The sequence below is a fragment of the Ambystoma mexicanum genome, chromosome 7q, assembly GCF_040938575.1.
Source record: "Ambystoma mexicanum isolate Mex_15411 chromosome 7q, UKY_AmexF1_1, whole genome shotgun sequence".
NCBI classification, from domain to species: domain Eukaryota; kingdom Metazoa; phylum Chordata; class Amphibia; order Caudata; family Ambystomatidae; genus Ambystoma; species Ambystoma mexicanum.
This window is the reverse complement of record NC_090941.1, coordinates 168,167,620-168,191,388: the sequence shown is the minus strand read 5'-3', so window position 1 is coordinate 168,191,388 and position 23,769 is coordinate 168,167,620. Positions and strand designations below refer to the sequence as shown.

Sequence of the window (23,769 nt, the reverse complement as noted above, 5' to 3'; positions counted from 1 at the left end):
AATGTAGCACCTGAGTTAAAACTCACCCTCTCGCGCAGCAAAGCATGTGAATAACGTTTATGATGAAAGAATGGAGATTTTAAAGTCCATGTCGATAGTGAGAGGAATCCTATATAATTATAATTCTCTTAGAATATGTGTATATTGTGAATTGAGAATGTGCACAGCCATCCCTGCTTTGAGACTCAGCGAAAATTCTGAGCACGGCTGATTGGCTGCGGACCCAGGGGCGCCGAGTACGGGGGGGGCTCTGGGGCCCGGGCACCCCCGGCCAAATCAAGTCAGGGCTGAGGCCCCCCCGGGCCGGAGAGAAGTGATGCAGTATCGATGGCCCTTTCCATCGATACTGCATCACTTCTCTCCGGCCGGGTAAAAGCGCGAAAATGTCCAATTAAGCCCTCCCCTCTAGGACTCATATTGGTGTATGATCATGGACAGGAGGGTTTAGGAGCTACCGGAAGATTCTGTGTTTTGCTTCCGCTTCGCCCGTGTTTAAGGCAGGAGCGGCAGGAGCAGAAGACACTATTCCAGCCAGCGAAGCAGAGATCAGCACGTTCGTCGGAAAACAGCAGGTAAGTTATTATTTTTTCTTTTTTCATTTGCCATTTTCAAAATGCCTCACGCCTGTTTCGCCAGTCTGCTAGAATCTGTATTTTCGAAATAATTCATTTGATTTTATTCGGCAGTGCAGAGTCAGCGCCAGCGTTTGTCTTTTCCTCTGGCATGCCATCTGTTGGGCCTATGACTCATATCTTTTAAAAATGCATCTCACCTGGTGGGGATAAGTGGCCTAGAATAGTGTGTGTGTGGGGGGGTGGAGGGGCATGAAGTCAAGCATTGTGTAGTTATGGGGTCACCTTGACCCAAGATCTATCTATCCCAATGTAAAATGACACTTCCTACAATCACCCCTCCCAACCCGCCCCCCCCCAAACAGAAGACACAACCAAGTGAAAGTGCAACCCACCAATGGATGCCCAGAGCTAGCCTGGTCAGGTTCCCTGCAGCACCACCAGAGAAACCAGCTGGCAAGGTCACGGGTGGCAGGCCAGCAGCTCTGGGCAGGCTTGGCAGACTCCCTGCCATCCTGCCTCCCTTAGCCAAGCTAGTCCTCTGGATTTCCCACATTTATGCCAGACATCCCCAGCTGAAGAGTGGTGGTAGACTCGCCAGTGGTGATCCCAGCCCATGCCATGTGGAGGGAGAGAGGTGTAGGGTAACCTCTGGGCTGGAAGTGGCAGCTTCTTACACTGGGTTTAGATTAGACGAATCTAGGCCCAGCAGAAGCTGTGGCTTTGCCTCTAATTAAGCAGGAAGTCACGGCTCCCTTCTGCCAAGCTCTACACCAAGGGGCCAATTTTTAGAGCAGTCAATATGCAGGGATCCGTGGCATGTTCATGCCAGACCTGGAACTATTGATGGGCAAGTCCCCTGAGAAACAGTTATTTATTTATTGTGTTTATGTATTTATTGTGCATTTGTAAGGCACTTCAACATCAATAATGTGTGGTTCAAAGCGCCCACAGGGCAAAGGGGTGGGAACATGGGAGCAAAGGCATAGAACAGACTGATGAGCAGTATAGGGGCGGTCCTACCAGGCCTTGGCGCATTCAGAATGTGCAAGTGTAGGAATAGAGAGCAGGGAGAGGGAAGAGGGGAAGTGCTAGGAATTCCACAGAGGGAAGTGCCAGGGGGTGAGTTGAGTGCAGCAGTAAGTGCCTGGCAGAGATCACTTGTTACAGAGTGATCACCTGCCAATAATGAGTGCTGACCTGTGAGAACACAAGCTGGATGGGGCGGAGAGAGGAAGAGGATGTTGCAATAGTCCAACCTTGAGAGTACCAGAGCTCTAGAACCAATCCGCTTCTGAGGAAAAGTGAGGAAAGGAAGGATACCTCTGAGGAGGTGGAGTTGAAAGTGGACCTCCCTGGCAAAGTCCACGTTAAGAGGCAGGAAAGAGAGAGAGGAGTCTAAGATGACTCCAAGGTTTCTGGTTTCACATGCAGGAGAAGGGGTGTGGCCCAAACAGAGTGGCCAGAGTGAAGTGAAGAAAGAGGGATTTGGGAGTCCCAATAGGAAGGATCGGTCTTGCTGCCATTGAGGCAGAGATCGTTGGAAGCACACCAGGACTGTATGGCAGATAGACAGTCAGGAATGGTAGAGGAAGTGGGGCGAGCATCAGAGGGAAGTTTGAAGAAGAGTTCGGTGTCATCTGCCTAACACTGGAAGTGAGGAGATAAGGTGTGCGAGCGGAGTAAGATAGACCTTAACGAGCTAGGGTGAGAGGTTGGAGCCCTGGGGGACACCACAGGTGGAGAGCGGAGGTAGGAGAGGAGAAAAAGCCCAGGATAACCTGAGAGGGACAGTCAGTGAGGAAGGAGGTCAGCCAGTACAGTGCCCACTCCGAGATACCAAGGGTATCATGGAGCCGTTTGAGGATGGAGTGGTTAACCGTATCAAATGCAGAGGAAAGATCGAGTAGAATCAGGACAGAGGGAGAGTTAGTGACAAGAGATGTCAGCAGTTCTTCACAGGTGTTCAGAAAAGCAGTTTCCGTACGTCTGGATGCTCGGAGTCCAGATTAATGGTCATTTAGGCAACCAACAAGCTCATTGTGCTGACCAATTGGTGGAGAACCAGCTTCTCCAGAAGTTTCCCAAGGAAGGAGTGGTAGAGATGGGATGGTAGTTAGACGGACATGAGGATTCGGCGGAAAGGCTTTTTCAGGAGGTGCACACAAAAGAGTGCTTGAGGGAAGAGGGGAAGACCCAGTAGCAAGAGAGTGGTTGCATAAATCAGTAAGCACAGGTTTCAGGGTAGCCATGGCATTCAGATGAATTTTTGAGGGCAGCACATGTATTGCATTTAGATGAATATTTAGGGTAGCCAATGTATTTTGTTTAGATGATTTCTTTAGGGAAGGGAATGTATTGCATTCAGATGAATTTTGAGGGTAGCCAATGCACTGCTTTTAAATGAATTTGTGAGGGTAGCCAATTCATTGTATTTAAAGGAATTTGTGAGGGTAGCCAATGTAGTGCATTTAGATGAATTTTGAAGGTACCCAATGCATTGCATTTAGATGATTGAGGATAGCCAATGTATTTTGTTTAGGTGATTTCTTTAGGGAAGCCAATGTATTGTATGTAGCCAATGCATTGCAATTAGATGATTGTTTAAGGGTAGCCAATGTATTGCATTTAGATTAATTTTGAAGGTAGCCAATGCAATGCATTTGGCGCATCAAAACCTACCTGAGAGCTACAATGGGCCAAGCTTGATTAAATGCTGTTGCTTTGCTACATGGACACAAAGATGGAGCTGCACATCTGGATTTTGAGGCCATTGCAGATGAATTTATTCAACGAACTGTTGTCCGTAAAAATACATTTAGCCTGGGGGAGGTGCTGCAATGAAAACAGTTCACCTGTTCTCCTGGCTGGCCAATCTATAGCAGCACTATTTTAAGTTTGAATTGTTGATGTTTTACTGAACTATGGCACCACACGTCTTGCTTGGTAGTTTTTAATCGGGAAACGTCTTTACTTTTCGTTTCTCTTGAATTGGGAACTTTTTTTGGTGGTGGTACTCCACCTTGCAGCTGTACCTTCCGTTTAGCAAGCATTTAATTATCCCATCCTAGTTGTGTTGCTCTGCCTTTTGAGGGAGGGCTACTGCAACCTGGATGATTATAGAGGGGTGGAGTAGGGGCAGTGATGGTTTACTGGAATGCAACTCGAAGGCTTAAATCTCCTTCTTACTTGACTTTAGTATCTGCAGTACATGCTAGCCAATGTTTCCATTGTTCTGCACTTCGCGCGCCACAACCCCCCCGCGGGCCGTTGCACCAAGTTGGCGACTACATGCAAATTTGCAGTCATATAACTGCCAGTGATGTCACTTCCGGTATTTGGACCCCCCCCGGGAAATTCATAAGTCGGCTATCCTGTGCGGACCCGCTTTGAGTGATTGATATCAGAGCCATTTTATCCTCAGATTGAAATCATGTGCCTGTCTGAATCAGTATATATGCTTCAATGTTACACACATTTTAATTAGCACCCTGGAATCTCTGCAGTCAATCAGGTCTTTGGAGCCAGAATGGGCCATCTCAGCCCATGTTCTAATTGACCCCTTACCTGTAGGGTGGCCAACTCTTTGATAGTATTTTGCAGGACACTTGCCCACAAGGCGGCTATGACCTTACAACGTCATTCACGTTTGGCCCGTCCCTTTTTGAATTTGCATTTTTTTAATGGCTCCTTTAGATCCTGCAGGTCGAGCTGTAATGCTCCGACACCAGGCTTAATTGAAATGCAAATGGTTTGTCCTTGGGAGGTGATGGTCACGCTTTTTAACCGCAAACATGACCATCACGACCCAGGAACAAACCATTAGCATTTGAATGAAGCCAGGTGTCGAGCGTTACAGCTCGACCTGCAGGCTCTAAAGGAGCCGGGGCTGCAGAGCCGCCGTGGAAAGAAAGCAGCAGGCGGCAGCGCCGTGCTGTTTAAATGCCCACTTCAATTCGCAGAGTGGCTGTGATGGATGCAGGTTGTCCTGACGAAAGTCGGGACAACCTGCGTCGCGCACAGCCACTCTGCAAACGGCGGGACAGAGTCCCTAATTGCGGGACAATCCCGCGAAAAGCGGGACAGTTGGCCACCCTACTTACCTGTGGTACGCGTTGTGGCTCGCTCTGCTATCCACAATTACCATGTGGCTGACGCAGTTCTCTAGCTGCATAAACGTTTGTGAAAACACAGATATCTAAATCCAACCACCATTACGTGATGTATTCCAGCCAGGTGTTCCACTCCATTGGCTCTGCCATCAGTTGCCTTCCTTTGGTCTGCAGGGCCAGGTCTCCATGACTCCGGCATTTCACAGCCGGCATAATCAGATGTTTAATCTAACCTCGGGTGGGGTTCCCCGCCATGTGTGCTTTCATCTACTTGGCACGTCTTCTCTTTCGGAATGGCTTTAAAGAGATTCCGAATTGCCTTCTACTTTTCGCCCAGTAGATGGCGCACCACCATCAAAACAACATTGAAGCCTGAATGAAGCATCACTGAATTCTACTGCCCTGCAAAAGATGCCGAAACAACTAAAAAGGCCACTAAATGGTCAGTGCATGTTTTAGGACATCGGCTTCGTGCAATCACAATCGTCTGCCAATTGCAATCACTGCCAACTACTTAATTGTGCACACTTCTTAGTCATTTCTATGCTGAAGTGCGCAGCATTAATGGCACTCCATATCATCCGCAAAACCTTGGTTACCATTGGAGCTGGACAGACCCGCTATTTTACTTCTGCGCCTTTCAATGCTTCATTTAATCTCATGCAGAGCGAAGTCGCGCTAATGCTCTGATTACTTACCGGTAATCTTCATTACTCCTAGTCCTAATCTTCTTTGTCACAGTACTTACTTCATGAGGCACCTGCCTCTGACACAGGACCGTCTTCTATTTCTTTAAATCCCTATAACTCCTCCCCCACATCCACGTCACTCAGTTTCATATTACCAAGCCTGCGCATGGGACCTTCCCCGCAGGGCGGGTGAGGAGGGTCGTCAGTACTGTGACGAGGAAGAGTAGGACTAGGAGTAATGCAGATTACCGGTAAGTAATCAGAGCATTACCTCCACGTCCACTCTTCCTCGTCCCAGTACTTACTTCATGAGGTATACCAAAGCAGCAACGGGGAAAAGGTCCCAATGAGACACAGAGCCAGAAACAGTGCAGCAAAATACACCCACAATAACTCTTAAATCACATCCCCACAGACCAAACTCCAACCACGAAGGAACCAACCCCCGAGTGGGAGAAACTCAACCCATAGCGGTTGATGAAAATGCCTAGACCAGCCAAGGCGGCAGCCATATAAAATCTTTTGCAGAGAAAAACCCTCCTTGCATCGGGCCAGGAAGCCGCCAAACCCCTGGCGGACCGCCCCTGATCGTGCGCAGGCACAGGCAGGCCAGAAGCCACATAGGCCCTGGAGATCACAACCTGGAACCACCGGAAAAAGGAAATCACAGATGCGTTATGCCCAGCCCCAGCCGGACCACAAGCAATCAGAAGACTATCAGATTGGTGGAAAAAGCAAACCAAGCCAAATACTCCAACACGTCCCGCCGGACATCAATGTTAAGCCGAGCAACCTCCTCAGGCGTTCTTGGATCATGAAAGAAGTCAGGGAGAACCAGACCCTGAGAGGTGTGATAACCGAGAGACAACTTAAGGGAGAAACTTCGGACCATACCCCAGCACCACCGAGTCTGGCAGCACCCTCAGGAAAGGAGCGTGACATAAGAGAGCCCCAATCTCCCCAGGCCTATGGGCAGAAGTGAGGGCAATAAGAAAAGCAGATTTCAGTGTAAGATGTTTGATATCAATCTCGGAAATGGGCTCAAAAGGAGGTCCATGAAGGAACCGTAGTACAAAAGGGAGATCCCAAGGGGGAAGCCCTTTATCAGCACAACGAGAAGAAGAAAAACCCTGGATCAACTTCCCCACAAACACCTCCCCATCCAAGTGACCATCAGAGTCCCCCAAAAGGAATGTCATAGAGGGCGAAGCCTGGAAAAACTGCCAGGCCCCTGTCAAAACCCCTCTGGGAGGAACCGAAGGATAGCAGAGAGGCCAGAACGCAGGGGAAGGGATCCCAGACCGCCCATAACAGTCTCAGAAATGGCCCCAATGTCTGCCGAACACCTTCAGAGTAGAGGGCCTAAGAGCATCCATTATGGACTCAACTACAGGATCTGAGAACCTCTGAGATATCAACCTAGACTGAGCAATAGCCACATTGCCCATTGCATCCGTTGGACTTCCAACTGCAGATCCCCTTGAAGGGGACATGGCCACCTCGGAACCAGCCAAGGTTCCTAGAACTGAAGCTCCAACAGAGAGGGGAGCCAACTCTGCCGGGACCAGAACGGAGCTAACAACAACACAGTCACCCTGGACACTCTGATGCGCCAAACCACCCGGGACAGAAGGGGAATAGGCGGAAAAACATAAAGGAAAACCCCAAGGCCACTGTACAGACAGGGCATCCATCTCCCAATCCCCTCGGCCTGAAACCGAGGGCAGAAGAGGGGAACTTCTGCTGAGGCCGGGGATGCAAACAGGTCTAGAACCAGGGACCCTAATCTGACACAGGTCACCGCAAAGACCTGGGCCAACAGGACCAGTTCCGCAGAGGAGTGAAAACTAGCGTCTGAGAAGATCCGCTTGAACATTGTCCACCCTTCTGATATGTTAGGCCACCAGAGACACCAGATGATATTCCTCCCAGGCGCCTATCAGCACTGCCAGAGCATTCAAGGAGCGGCTGGAACATATGCCCGGCCGTCGTATTGTCCGATCGGACCAAAAACCGCCGACCGTCCAGCAACTCCTCGAAGTACACCAGAGCTTGGACAATGGCACAACTCTTGCCAATTGGATGATCGCCGTCTCTCCCCAGATCTCACAACCCTTGAGCTGAGAGGACCCCCAATGTAGACCCTTTCTGCTGGTGTTGGTAGTAAGAGAGGCCAGAGGATGAAGGACCATGCACCTCAGCCTGTAAACCTGAAACCCCTCTGCCACCATAGCAGGGAGACTCGCAGCGCTGGGGACACTGAAAACAAAACTACGAAAACCGAGATGTTGGGAGCCAGTGGGAGAGAGTATAAGACAGCAGGGGACGTAACCGAAGACGGGCTCAAGGAACCGGAAAACACGCAAGACGCCATGTGCCCTACTTCAGCAACAGGCGAGCCGAGACATACTGCCTTCTGAGAACCCAGCCCAGAACAGCCAGCAAGCGCCCCCCCTGCACAACATCCAGAGTATGCTCTCCCCAGACGTCCGGAAAAGCAGTGCAGGGTCTTGAGACCCATAAGCAGGTGACACATCCTAGAAGGCATAGGGACCAGGAACATCCGCAAGTAGAAAAAATTGACCCTGAACAGGGAGAGGAACGGGCAAGACGGTAATCCACAACAACCGTTCGGAGAGAACGGATCCCATGGCCAACTACTTTGACCGTGAGCAGGGTACCAAAGTCCTAACCATGCAAACCTGAACAGGAGGGGACAGGAAGGGCAACTGATACCCCCCTCCGGATGGAGCCCATTGCCCAGGAAGCCGAACCCCACTGTTCCCATACACCTCTGAGAAGAAAGAGACGAGGAGCCAGGGAAAACCGCCAGTCACTGCACTTGCACCAGAGGGAAATCACAGGACATTGAAACAGGCCTGCGCCACAATATAACAGCATGCTTGTCAGCCCACAAAAAGATCCAACCTATCAAAAGGAAGATACAGGACAGCCCAGAAGTCCAGCAGACTATGGCCCCCTTAGCCGACAGAGGAGCCACCAGGGTGGCGTCAAAAGGGCAGAGTACTGTCACAAAGCAGGGAAAAGCAATCCATTCCGGATATCAGGCATCAAAGGATACCCCCTACCTGGCGTATGCCTATACTGGAAAACCCACTGAAGTGACATCCCCCTCCACCGGCACCAGGGGCTCTGAGAACCCCTCTAAGAACAGACATGTGCCACCATGTGCCCTATCACTTCCCACAAGTCTGAGAGGAGGCGTGAAAGCAACACGTCGGCACCGGAGGACCTAGGCCCTAAAAGAAGAGACACTGGGGACCCCCTGCATGGCCGTTACTTCCATGATGCATTTTCCATAATCCCATGCCAGACAAGAGAAAAGCAAATCACTCCTTTGACTTTCGCTCGCGCAGTTTAGAGGGAGAGGACAGGACAAGGAGTCTGCGTCCATAGCTAGCACAGATCCAAACACACCACTAACACGCCACATGACTGAGAGGTGGGTTGAGCCCTGTATCCAGCAGCTGGTAGCCCCATGCTCTAAATCGTTCCAATACGTCGGTCTAGGCAGGATGAAGGACCGAGTCAGCACCGCTGAGACTCGAACCTGAAGTGTATACTATGCCAGGCCGGTACCCTTCCGGCCGCTTGCAGACGTGTCCAAATATGCGCCGTATTCACATGTAGCACGCAAGGAATGCAGCCAACATCCGGTGCAGCCTGGGCTGTGTGTGTCTGAGAAGCGGGTGGTATGTCACATGCCTGTGACAGTACAGAGCCCCCGCACTTTCAAATACTCTCTGTCAGTCACCCCACGACAAGAAGCATAGAGGCCTCACAACAAAAAGGGAAGGCTAGCCCATACTGCCAAGTGCTTGCCATAGTTTCCAATAAAGATGTGTACACAGAGCACGAGGAAACGGCCTGTCGAAGGAGTCCAGATGGCTATACCAGCAAGAGAGGGGAAAACATCAAGCATAGTCCTCCCCTCTCCTTACCTTCCTCCAGATAATGCAGCTAACATCCGGTGCATCCTGGGCCGTGTGCCTCTGAGGAGCGGGTGGTATGTGACATGCCTGCGACAGACCAGAGCCCCCACACTCCCAAAGACTCTCTGCCACTGTCACCCCACGACAAGAAGCAGAGAGGCCTCACAACAAAAGGGAAGGCTAGCCCATACTGCCAAGTCTAATCAAGATGGCCAAAACAGGAGGAGAGGGGAAAAACATCAAGCCCAGTCCTCCCCTCTCCTTACCTTTGCCCGGGCCGTGCAGGACCCGGGACACAATGCTCACGCTGCGGTGCGGAGCCCAGCAAAGAACCAAGCGAGGCAATCCAGCTCAACTGTGACCCCAAGCCCCGCAGGGGGCCCAGGAGCAGCGCCGCACCTGAGGGAGCCGAGGGCCCTGCCACACAGCCCCGCCCAAGGGGGCCAGCAATCGGTGCTCCCCGGTGCCCTGCACAGGGAAGAAAAAGTCCAACCTGCCGGAGGTAGGAAAAATTAAACTGAAACTGAGTGACGTGGATGTGGGGGAGGAGTTATAGGGATTTAAAGAAATAGAAGAAGGTCCTTTGTCGGAGGCAGGTGCCTCATGAAGTAAGTACTGTGACGAGGAAGAGTGGACGTGGAGGTAATGACATTTTCACTTCCATAACTAAGCAATCTCGTAGATCCGGACTGGACACTAATGCACATGGGTCACACATATCTAACGCTGATTTACAAATCCTATGCTCCTCTCCGGTTTTCAATTGTGCTGACCCTGTTACTTTGCAGTACAAAGTGTGGTTCGATGTGCAACTCCATTTTGCTCGCCGTGTCCGTGAAGGACTCCGCATCTTAATGCAAAATCTGTTCACCATCGCAACTTATTAACATGGCAACAGTTTGCCTCTCTATCCTTTAACGAGCCCACCAAAAACCTTTCAAGTTTAACTAAACGTTCCCATTCTCTTTTTTCGCAGTGCAATGTACGCTACACTTGTTTCGCCATCCTGTCTCCTCAATTCATTGGAACTGTACATGTCAAAATTGCCATCCACCTCCCCTTGTTTTTTTGTGTAGCCACTCAAAATGCCCCCTTGTAACCTTCTTTCTTCCTCTGACTGGTATAGTAACAAACCCCTTGGTAAAAATGTTCTTGGCTCTCTTCTGAAAACTATTTCTCTACACGCCAATCTCTCTACCGTCTATACCCGTCACTGTATCCGTGCCACTGCAATTCAATTGCTTGCCAACTCTGGCCTTGAAAGTCATCAAATTATGGCAGTCAGTGGGCATCGTTCAGAATCTTCAATCAACAATTACTGGCAACCTCTCCCCAAACAACGAAACCAGTTGTCTGCACTTTTATCACATGCCGGTTCCAGCACAGCCTCAAACTCTACTACGCCATGCTCTACCTCTACACCTGTCCATGCAGCCACGCCAGCTCCCGCCATTTTTTCCTCTTCTTCCTCCACTCTCCCATCCTTTGCCCAACTGCTCTATCTCCTTCCTTGGCAACGTTCAACTCCAACCAGAACTCTCTCTCCCCTCTACTCGGTTTATGCTCCCTTGTCCCCTTTTCTCTTTTCCTATTGTTTCCTGTCCTCATCCCCTGTCTCTATCTTTTGCTGCACATATGATGTTCATTTAACACCTATTGCTGCATATTTCTTGTAGCCTGTTAATTTTTGCTATGCTGCGTGCTGTTTTTCGGGTGCTCTTTTTAAGGACTCTTTACACCATTGTTTTGTTCTGTCATTATCTCTCATTTTATGCACTGTGCACCCTTTGGTGCTTGTTTCAAATATTTATTGTACCATGTTTTTTCATGTCATTCATTTCTGTGCAGTTAATTGTTAATTTTGAGCACATTGCTTTTTCTCCCTCCTACTTGTGGAGCACTTTCTTCCTGTTTTTCATTTTGCACTGATTCTAAATTAAAGTGGCTGCATTACTTTCAATTGTGTCCTCCTTCTTCCAATATGGCCACCACCTTTCCCTTACCCTTGTACTCAAGAGCAGTCTAGTGCTCTTTCACCCGCCATGTTTCCCTGCTTTCATTGTCTCCTACTGCCAGTCTCAGTAATGTTTTTGTATGTTATTTTTTTCCTGTGTTCACCAGGAATGGATGCTAATGACATTATGCACACGTTCCACGGGCAGCACTGGGGGGTAATGTCAAAGGGTCCCTGATAACCGACCTCGCTTCTCTCGGGCTGTTAACTCGGGCTGCCAGGACATTACCCCCCCGGTGTTGCCCGTGGAACGGGTGCATAACACCACATTATAGGTTAAGTTCAGAGCCTTGCCTTTATTGAACTTAGTGTTTACTAAGCTTTGTTATGTTGACCCAAGATGCCCACCATACATTAATTCATGTTAGCAGGTCCTTTCTTTCAATTTTGACCCGATGCATGTGTTTCCGGCTTGCTGGTCCTTCACTCTCTGCCGTGTCGAGGCACGCATCTTTCCCCCACTCAACGGCTTATGTGTCGAGTAGACCAAGACTCTGGCGGTTCTCCGGGCTCAAACTCTGTACCACTTTGCCGTGCATGCATGGATCCCTGGCTGCAGGCGCCCATTGCCAACATATGTGGTATCCATGCAAAAGAGATCTGACCACAGTTAGTATTTCATGCTGTTTATTTAGCTTACAGAGTATGCCTGCGGCTGACCAAAGCCAGTCATCTCATCGCCACCTCCTGCAGTTCTTGTTCTTGTTTGATCCACATTCCAAATCCAATGAAGGAATGGAACGTGGAATGTGACAACATAATGCCATGGTTTCACTCCTCTCTCTCCCTTCCCCTGCCTCTGCACTAGCTCCACCTCCACCTCCACTTGCTCTCCAGATCTCCATTCTGATTCCCACCTTGCCTGCCTTCTTATGTCTCCTTTTATATTTACTGGAGCGGATCAGGGTCTGAGGGTTCCATCTCCTCCCCCATTTGTTTCCTATTTTCTCCTCACTGTACTCATATCCTGTGACTCCGGTTTTTGCTAACTGAATGATTGTAATGGGGATCTTTGGCTGAAGGCTTGAAGGTAGCCAGCACTTGAAGGTAGCCGCAGCTGTTTTGAGATTAGGTGGCTGAAATAAACATTAACACGCTGAGAGGTTTGCCTTCTTTGTTTCTCTTTCTTTCTTTAAGTAACTCCTAATGACCCCACCGTCCATCTTCCCCAACGGTTCCCCTATTACTGCCACTCACACATTCCACTAATCTAGAATTTGGTAAGATGTCACACATCTCCCTTCTTCACTTTGAACTAAAAGAATTAGTGGAAACAATCCACACACTGAGAATAAAGCAGACTTTAATCATTCTGTAATTTTAGCACAGCTAACACTATTTTTGTTTTATTTTTATTTATTGCATTTTTAATACGCCCAAACCTAAGGGTATAATGGCGTAGGTTATGAGAATACAGTGGCACTTATCTGATTACATAGGAGGAAATTAAGTGAAACATTTTGGCAACATATCAGCTTATTCAAAAACAAATAGCGTTTTAGGTTCATAGCAGTACATAACATTGCAGGGAGGAATGATCCTGTAACATTGAACATGTTTGTGTGGTGGCTGATTAGAACTTGTTGAAAAGCCAGGTTTTCATCAGTTTCTTGAATCGCGGTGGGAGGGTTCATTGCTGATGTTCTGAGCCAGATTCTTGATGCTGCAACAGGAAAACTAGCTCCCCCTGCTCTTGAGTTCTTAAATCGGGGAATGAGTAAGTGTGTGCAGGTGCTGGATCTTAGTGACCTGGAAGGGATTTTGCGGGCAACACTTTGATTGAGATAGGTAGGTGCTTCTTGAGAGATGCATTTATGCGTGATGGTGAGGGTGTTATTAAGGATTCTTGCTTGAATGGGTAGCCGGTGCACCTCTCTCTTGGTCTGCAAAATGTGGTCTCTTCTTTTTATCCCAAGAGCTGCTCTGAGGGCTTTGTTTTGCAGTAGTTGTAGTTTAACTAGGTTCTTCTTCGTGGTCCCTAATAGGAGTATATTGTAATAGTCTAACTTTGAGAGTATAAGGGCCTTTGCTTGTATAATAGAGTTCGGGGGGGGGGGGGGGTGTGAGGAATTGTCTACTAAGGGAAATAAGTTTGGCCATGTAGGTAGTAGAGGATGTAAGCAAGTTGATATGTTTATTCATAGTGAGGTTTGAGTCCAAATATACCCCTAAAGTTTTGACCTGTTTAGAAATTGGAATGAAAGTACCGTCTATGTTGATAGAAGTGTAAGCAGAGTGCAGCCTTTTTAATCGAGCTGGAGACCTATAATACGGATATCGTTTATTTCTCCACTGAGGCATAGACAGTTTGTGGCCATGCACTTTTGGATGAGGGAATAGATTTTATTAATGTTGGCAGTGTCATGCTCAAGATCGCCCATGACTGGGATGAGGATCTGGGTATCATCCGAAAAGTTTGTGTAAATAACTCCCTCATCTGCAAAGAGGAGTTTTGTGTAGACCTTATATAGTGTAGGAGAGAGAGATGAACCTTGCATTACTCCTATTGGTACTGGTATAGGGTGGGCCTCCTCCTCACCAATGGCTACTCTTGAGGTGCGTTCAGATAAGAGTGATTTAATCCAAGTGGTCATTTCAGTTCAGAGGTGGAAGTTGATTGATAGAGCTGTGCATTGTCGGTCACGGTCCACCAAATCAAACGCGGCGGGGACGTCGAGTAAGAGGAGGATACCTAATTTTCTTGTGTCTCTAAGGGAGTTCATCTGTTTTTTTTTAGATCTAGTAGGGCTTTTTCAGTACTGTGTCTGGGACGAAAACCAGATTGTCTATCCCCTAACAGGTGATCGTTTTCTAAGTGTGCTTGGATTTGGGAGTATGTGATTTTGTCAATTATTTTGAGGAGGAAGAGTACCGTGGTTATGGGTCTGTAAATGGTGGGTACGTTAGGATCCAGGGTAGGTTTTTTAAGAAGGGGAGTGACCCAGGCTTCTTTGACATTAGCAGGGATGGTATTGGTGCTGAAGAAGGCATTGATGAAATTGGCAATAATAGGTGCTAAAGTGGGGGCACAGCGATTGACTAATTTGGCGGGGAAGCTGTCACCTTTACAATTGGATGGTTTACGGGAGGCAATGGACTTGAGAACCTGATCTTGAGAGACCATGGTGAAGGTGAACTTGGTCGCTGTATCTTCGTTATTTGTTGAGATGTTAAGGGGGTCCTCTGTTGTATTGGCCAATAGTTTTCTTTTCAGTAATATTTTTCCTTGTAGGGTGTTAATTTTAGAGGCTAAAGCGTCCTGGATGGTTGTACACCATGCTTTGCTAGGGCAGACAGGGCTAGCGGGGGCAATGGGTGTTTCCAGTTCTCTGATAATATCAAATAATACTTTGCTATTAGAGGTAACATTATTGATCCTCATGTTCAATGCATTAGCTTAATGGGCAATGACAGCCGATTTGTAGGTTTTGGAGGCTGCCTGGAATTCATTGATACAATCAGAAGAGGGACTTTTTTAATGTGTTCTAGTGCTCTTTTTTTGTCTCAGCACAATGAGTTCTTCGTTGAACCCGGAGTTACTACATTTGGCTGATCTGGGGATTTTTGATGTGCGTGGAGCTATTTCATCAATGGCTGTTTTAAGGCTAGAGTGGTAGATGGCAAAGATGCTATCTGGATTGGTGTTCATTATGGGCTGTTTCTCCAGTATTTTTGAGAGGACAGGGGTCAGGATTTCTAATGTGAGCGCATGTTTCTCACCATGAATGGGATGGGAGAAGGCAAGGGTGTTTCTAGCGCTTTAGGTATAACTATGTTGGAGCGGATTAGATGGTGATCTGACCATGTAATTTCTGAGATAGTTTCTAGGGATAGTTTGGTATTTAAGGTTAGAATCCAATCTAGGATTCTGCCTTTGGCGTGGATGGGTTCATTGACTATATGCAAAAGGCATTTCTTGTAATGCTGAGTGGAAGGCTCTAGCTTTGTGATCTCGAGGGTCGTTAAATCCCAAGTTAATGTCCCCTAGGATGATGAATCTGGTGTTGGGTCTAAGGAGCTGGGTGATGACGAGTGGGATGTCTGTCTCTGGGTGATTGGTGGAGTTAGGGGCTCTGTAGATGATGAGGAAATTGATGGTTGTTTTGGGGTCAGTGGAAAGTTTGAGCGAAAGGAGCTCATAGCCTTAAACTGATTCTGCTTTACAGGATCTAAACTATAATGAGGTCTTGGCGACTATAGTTACTCCTTCTATGTCATCTAATCAGTTGGCCCTCAGTATGGTGTAGTCGAGAGGGCTAGCTAGTGTGAGGAGGGGGCCGGATGCCAGATGGAGCCAGATTTCGGTCACTACAATAAAATCCAGTTGTTGCTCCAGAATGATGTCATGGGTTTCAATAGCGTGTGCACGTAATGAGCGTACATTTAATAGGACGCCTTTGAGTAACGGGTTAGGTGGGGTGCAGGTTAGCTTAGGTGAGGAGCGAAGGTTAGTGGGGATGATGTTGGATGTCTGAAATTTGGCCAGGGGGTTCTGGTAGTTACGCTGTTGTACAGTATTCTTAAAAGTCTGTGGTGTAGCCAGCTGGGAAGAGTTGTGTTTGGTGGTGGCTGGGGGAGGTGATTTGCTCTGATTCAGCCATAGTGCGTAATGCCGGTGGGTGCGTGCAGAGAGTCTTAACCTCCTGGTAGTCCCCTGTATGGTCTGTTGGTGGAGGGAATATGGGCAGGGATTCTTGTGCTAAGGCGTTTCTGACGTGGGTTTCCTAGGCATGAGATAGTCTGTCTACTATTGGTGGATGTGCTAGTGAGACTGGCTGTAATGGTAGGAGTGGGAGGGGGGTTGCTCTGTATTTTCTCTATGTTAAGGGGCAGACGGAGGAGTGGTTGTGCGCTCTGTATGTGGGATGGGAAATGCTGCACTTTTGTGACGGAAGGGAGTAGGGCAGGGGAGTGGGTGATGTCTAGGAGCGCCAAATACGAGCCAGACCTGTGCCAATCTGTATGTTGGATTCCTTCAGTGCAGTGTCGGTAAGGGGTCACAATAGTATCCTATGGGGCCATGATAACAACTGTTGGTGGCGAGTGGTGTTGTGTGGTGTTAGAGTGGAAGAGTAGCAAGGTAATATAGCAAATGAGATGGAACTGTGACAGTAACATTTGAAAAGTATTAGGAAGAACATTGTGTAGCATGTGAAGCCGATATCGACACAATAGTGACTAGAGCATTAACATTTGTAGAATATTAGTTGAACAAGCCTTGAGTACTGCATATCTTAGTCAGGGTGAGGAGTGTAACAGTGCAGGCAGACACGGTTTGCAAAGACAAGGTTTGCGAAAACAATTTGCACATACAGGTAAATAGTAATAGTTAGGAGGATGTCTTTTGCACCTACTATTAATAACAGTTTAAAAAGAGGCAATTTACAGATACAGTTCCTAACTATTTCTAGTATATGTTTTGCATAGACAATATAACAATTTGCGTTGTGCGGTTTGGTCTGTATGGCTTGGCAGGGCTGAGGGCAGATATTGCAGTGCCGTCCACCACAAGGCCTGTACCCTGTGCATTGTGCAGAGTCGCACGTTAAGAGCACAGTGTGTGCATAGAGGGCGGAGCGGCAGTGTAATTCTGCAGGAATGCAGGGGTGAACGTGGAGGTGACATTTATCTCTCATGATGGGTACCGCATATACGGGCGTGCAGTAGAGATAAGGCTGCCATATTAACTGCACAGTTTGGAGGTGGAGAGCAGGGTATGTGACATGTGATATTTCACCCTTATACCTTGATGGGGAGTGCAGCAAGACCTAGAGGTGGTAGTGCATGCTGAAGGGGTAGCTTGCGGGTGAACATGTGTAAAGGAAGTCCATGAGGTACTCACGATTAGCGTAGATCACAGCGGTGTACTTTTTAGACAGTCAGCGGGCACATGAGCAGGGAATCTAGCCCAATGGTACGTACGGCCCGGACAGGCACAGACAGGAACTTAATATAGTGCCCTTTGAGTTTACAGCCGCCTGCCGGCTATGCATATTGGATATGGTTGGTGTGTGGGCCAATCAGAAAGCGGTAGTGTGAAATGTTTGTATAACTGCTTCACAGAACTATTAAACTATTTAAAAAACTAAGAATATAGTGGGACCTATGCGTCCTTGGCACACATAAAATTGAAATGTGTTAGGAATGTAACTTACATAGGGGGTCATTACGACCCCGGCGCTAAGTGGTTAACGGCGCCGTAAAAGGCTGCGGTGCCGTTAACCACTTAGCGCCTAATTACGAGGTCCCTTTGTGGGACCCGACCTTAATGGCTGGTGTAGACCAGCCGTTAAAGTAGGGACCCGCAAAGGGACCTTGGTGCTAATTACGGTACCGCAATTTGCGGTATCGTAATTAGCGCCTTCCCCATTCCCATTATGCCCTATGGGGCAAAAATGGGAATGGGGAAGGGCCATGGGGAAATGGGGAAATACCGCCCCGCCAACCTTGGAATGGGGCGGTATTTCCCCATTTCACCATGGCGGACACGTTACGATACCGGCACCAACCATGGTGCTAATAGCGCCATGGTTTAGCACCGGTATCGTAATGAGGGCCATAGTCCTTTGATACTTTCATCTCTCGCATCCCTGTTTTGGTCTAGGGCCAAAACTGGTTGACCCTTCATTTGAAGGCTGTCGCTACATGTCCACCCTTGAGATTGGTCCCTGAGATATGCAGACTCCATTTTTATTCCAAACCCTAAAATATGATGTAATAATGACACCATGAAGAAATCTTACAAACTTAAGTGGATGGGACCGACCCTGACTCTGTTTCTGGTGCCCTGGGGGCAGTTGAATGCATAGCCAGTCTCCTTCATGAATATGCATCACTGCCTTACATTTTTCATGAATCATTTTGTTATTCACCTGTTTTCCTCTAATCCTATCCTAACCTCTTTTTATGTCTACCTTGGACTTTCCTGTCCTTCCTATGCATGGGGGCAAACGATGGTATTGGGCTTTCTCCCTCTAAGCAATTCAAAAGGGGAAACACCAGTGGTTGATTAAGGCATTCATCTATGATCCACTAACATAATGGTCTCTCATTATTATGGTGGGATACACTTCTCCATTGAAAGTCTCTTCTAGGATCTCTATTACATCCTTGGTGCACATATTTGAGACTAAGCTAACTTCCAGAGACCTAGAAAATGTGTCTATCAAAACCATACAATATTAATCTGTCCCCCCATAGTCCCCAAGAAGTTATGAGCAGCACACATTTTTCATTCAATTAACTAGTGGAGGCCAAGTACAGCTTGTAGGAAATGCTCAAAACGTGTCTTCTATCTCTTCCAGAAATTAAGCGATTCACCTTGTACTGCCAGAAAGAAATTAGAATGCGTTATGCCTTGCATGGTCGTTCTAGCATTTTCCCTGTTTGAGTTATAAGCCAATTTATCTATACTTCATTTTCTTTATATTTTCATTTAGGTGTGATTGGTTATCCTGCTCTCAATTGTCTGCTACTTTTGTGTGAGTGTTTCACCTTATCCTTCGTGTCTTCGTGTATCCTTTTTATTTTTTTTTTAAACATTTTTTTTCCTTGGCATTATTTTCGTTACCACAACAGTAGTTGTCTGATTATGTTTACACTCTTCGAGTGTACTTCTGATCCCCTTGTTTTTGGTCGTTGACAGGTAACTACACTAGACGAACCGTGGCATTGGTAGGTCCTTTCCTCAATATCAACATGGACTGCAACTTCCTTCTTTGGCGTACCACAGCACTGTACAGTGTTCTGAGGTCATTTTCTCAGGTGACCACATGCTTCCTTGGTCACAAGTCAAAGGTCGGGTCGACTGCCCAAAATAAATTGCTTTGGAAGAGATAGACGGATGCTAGGAAAAAGCAAGTTTAGAAATATTCTGATGGAGAATGGTTGCATAACTTTTGAAGACCTCTTGGTGCAAAGTGAGTTGGGGGCAGAAGAGGAATGGAGGCATAGGCAGCTGATACTGTGTGCAGAGGACCATTAGGGAGCACCAGAGGGAGATCCATAACTCACCAATCATGGCCTTGCTGGAGAAGTGGAGCTGGAGTAAGGGCCTGGTAGGCACCCTTTACATACAGATATTAGATCGACTATACTGGAGCAGCAGCAGGGAAGGAGTCGTAGATAGATGGCAAAAGCTTCTAGGGGAGCAATTCTCAGAGAACACAATTCACAGCATCTTCCAAAACTTTGAGAAAGAGGTCACGGAGGCGATGTTAAAGTTAATGCACTTCAAGATATTACAGGGTTGGTACTGGGCTCCGGAAAACCTTAGAGTTGCCCAACTCATGCAGGATGACGGGTGTTGGAGGTGCGGTAAAAGCACCGGGGATCTTGTGCTACTGCTCATAGGTGCAGTGATACTGGCAAAGTGTATGTGAGGTGATACAGAGATCTTTAGGGTGGGATACCCAAAAGAACACAAGATTATGCATATTGCAGGACATGTCGCAAGAGCCAAGCCTAGCCGGGGAGGATGAGAAATGGCTGGGTACAGCATGGATGGTCGCAAAACAGATGATCTTATGCTTATGGAAATCAGATTCAGTCCCGTCAGTGAGCGCATGGGAGCAGGAAATGGTTAAAGTAGCCTTGTACGAGCGGCTGATATACAGGGCGAGAGACAGGGAGGCAGACTTCTGATTTACTTGGGAGACATTTCTACAGGGCCTCTGAGTAATACCATTGAGGCATAAGGTGAGGGAACCAAACGGGGCCGTTGGCAGGCAGGACGAGAGATTGAGATTAGTACATGAGGGCAGGTTGGGAAGTGGCAAGTAGTAGCCTACGAAGAGACCAATCTATGGAGCTGAGGTTACAGGTTTTGTTTTGTTTTTCAATATGTTGTTTATGAAAGTTGATATTACATGGTCAGTACACTGTCATGGTACTCACCCTCGCAGCATGGTATAAACTGGCACTGTAACGATGTTCGTGGTATAGGAGGGGGAGTGTCAAGGGAGATGGTATCCATCTGGGAAGGGTGAACAGTCGGGCTGATGATGTGAGCCCAACCCTGGGAGGGAGGAAAGGAGGGAGGGGAGGTTTTGGAAATGGAAAAGCGTCTTGGACACTACCAAGGGGAGTCCATGCGGGGGTGAGAGGAGGCAGAAACGGCGGAAGGTAAAGGCAAAGGAATGGATTCTGGTACAGAGTATGGCAGTAGCACAAGAATGGAGTAGGAAGCCTAGCCGGCAGATGAAAGGGAGGGAACCTGATTGGGGTGGGGATGAATTGGGTGAGAGATGTGACACTGCTCTATAGTGAAAAACAGGAATTATTTTTGATCAATTGATTCTGATTGATTAACTTGAATTCAACCCAATCATTTCACGTCAAGTAGATCTTCAGAACAGTACCTATGAATTAGGACAATGAACGTTGGAAAGAATTTAGATTGGCAGACCTGGGGTGGAGGATGACCAAAGGACTTGTCAGGGAGGGCGGGGAGAAACGAATGTACTGAGAGGTGATTGTCATTGTTATGTATGTTAATGTCATGGACTACCTGTAATTAATGTTCCAGTATTGTTATTAAGTATGACATTTAATAAAAACCATAATGACAAAACAAGTTGCTTATGCTTAAATGTACTCACTGACGATGTTTGCACAGCCCCCGCTTACCTGGCAGAACAGTACAGACTGGCGGGAGAGACATTGGTGATGATTGATGGTTTGAAACCATCTCCCTTCACAGTTTTTGTCGCCACACTAGCACGGTTTTCAGTCTGTGGGGTTAGTCTTTGTCATTCATCTTGTTGCAAGTGAAATAAACATTAACACGCTGAGAGGTAGGTCTTTATTTCTCTTTAGTGATTTAATTAACTCCCAATGACCCAACCGTCCATCTTCCTCAACGATTCCCTTCTCACTGCCCTACCACATTCCGCCAAGAACTATTAAAGAGTGTAGAATATGGTAGGATGTCACAATGGGGTTATATGTGTTCTTACCAACGGAAAATTCAGAGTGGTACATTTCATCGCGACCAAAATACAGAAAAATACCAATTGTTTTTTTAATTTGGGGGGTCCCACCCAAGCCCGCTTATTTTTTATTTTTATAACGCCACCCCAACTTCATCCCGACCCATTTTAACCCCTTACCTCATTACCCTATATATGTATGTCATATTTTTGGTATTTTCCGGTATTATGGTTTTCGGTGAATTGTACCACTCTGAATTATTTTCGGTAAATTGACCGGGTACCACAATGGCTCTCTTATGCTAGCATGTTGTTCCAAGGTTAGGGTCTGTGTACCTTCAGTGTGGATCGTTCCTCAGTGCTACTGCGCTCCGCTGGCTCTCTAGCTGTCTGGTCTCTCTCGCGTCTCCACCTTGCACGACCATATGAGGTCAACTGCAAGCAAGTTCATGAGATGCTCATCTGCTTTCGGTGCAAACCAGCTCATGAGAATCTTGTTCGCTTACTTATATAATGTAATGGACAAGTGTTTTACTGCCACTGAAGTGCCAGAACTGCTGTCTGTCTACCAGGACACCCTCACTTTGTTCCCACATTTGATCTTTCACTCCACTATGGTCACTCTACACATCAAGTTGGGGAGGGAAGAGGGTATGGGTACTCCACCAGATACCTTTGTAGAGCCTCCTGGCTGCCCCATCCTGCCCATAAGAGGTTGAGTTCGTCACAGGGCCTCGAAGCTGGATTTCTGCAGCATTTGCTGCTGGTTAGAATTGCTTTGCATTCTCTCTGTGCCAAATAAGTGCTGCTCATTCCATTCAAGTGCATTCATCTGTTACACTTAAGAAAGGGCCAGCGCATGTTATGACTATTGCAAAATTTGAACAAGAGATGATTAAGCAGCAAATATTAAGATGTATTGAATGAATAGTGGTTCCGTAATGGAATATGAGATTTATAAAAAGTGCATGATAACAAGAGAAAGTGTGCAACAGTTAAAATGAAAAGCAGCATTCACAAAATATATGCTGTTCATAGTTTCACGTAGAGTCACTTTGGGCTTTTTTGGCTACCTACATCTGTCACTTCCTCTGTCTCCAAAGTCATCCCGTTTCTAGCTGTCTAACATCCTGCCGCTGTTACTATCCTCCACCCATCATCTACTAGTGGAACACGTCGCCTCCTTCCAGTTTCTGCTGCCCCATTTTATTACAACGAATGGTTTGAAATTAGAAAGTTGCTTTGTTCAACATTCGTGTTGTATCTCTCCGGTTCCACCCGGAGTGCCGTGAGCCCCCTTCTGCCGACAGACACACGGACACGCATCTGTTGTTGGTTCGAGCTCCCCGGTCGCTCTGACGCGGCCGGGCACGCCCCGTTTATTTATAGTGCACGCAGCGGAGTGCAATGTCACTCTGCCGCGTGAGTGTGCCATTAAAGGGGCAGCACCATACTTCACATTTTGGAGTCACACACCACTGTGAGGCACACACACTATCACAGTCAAGCACAGTGTATAACGCCCCCAAATCTTCATCCCCTTTCCCTGCTTCACTGCTGAATTGTCATCCCAAATCTCCAACTGCCCTTCTGCCATCCACGGCTTGAAGCCCTGTAGTGCTGCATGCTTAACGCCTGCAAAACAAAAGTGATCTATGTCCCTGCTCCAACTGGCTTGCCATCCATTCCTGATATCCCCATGTTTATCACCCTTGGGTCTCATTATGACATCCCCAAATATCACAACGTGGGATCTTTTTGAAACAACTAAGCTACTGTCATTGCGTCCACTGCCAAAAGCTGCTAGGATTAATCTCCTCAATGCACAGAAAATGTGTCTTTAATCCACTAAAACCTTGGTCTCTACCACTTGTCTCCTTTGACTTGACTCAACTATTATTGAAGCCTCATCCAGGGCTTCCCCTCGGCTCCTTTCCACCTTTCAACACAGTACTGCACCCTCTACAACCTCCCATGAGCCTCTTCCACACCTTCCTATTGCATCCATGCACAATGGCTGTCCATGTACAATGAATTCCTTTTCATGTGACTCTTCTTGATCTACGTATGTATTCATGGGATGCACCATCTCACCTGGTTAATCTCATAGGACTTTATGCTCCCAAGCACTATCTGACCTATGTGTCCAAGTCCACCATGAGCCACCTCCCGTCTCCATCTTTTTGCAAACTTGAACCCTTTCACTGGAACTGCCCACTCAAAAAACAAAACACAACACATTGGCATGGATTCAAATTGGCTCTCAAAAACATTTCTCCGGGACTACTCACTCGAACCTGGAGAGCTGACTATGACTGGGACAGCCCCTTCTTCATGTGGTTCCAGTCTCAGCCAGCATGGTAAGGTGCCTCATTGTCCTATGGTTTGTTTTCTGGGATGCCAGCCCTTCTTGCCACAGGTCCAACAGCAGCAGCTACAGGAATGTTTTGGAACGTGAATAACCAGAATTTGACACCGGTTTTAAGGGGACAAAAGCAGA

At 47.4% G+C, this 23,769-nt stretch overlaps 1 protein-coding gene across 3 annotated transcripts in view; it reads right to left on the bottom strand.

Annotated features, from left to right (window-relative positions):
- LOC138528528 (interleukin-5 receptor subunit alpha-like) overlaps positions 1–23,769 on the bottom strand; it is a 291,652-nt gene that overhangs the window by 113,945 nt on the left and 153,938 nt on the right. The window lies entirely within an intron of this gene.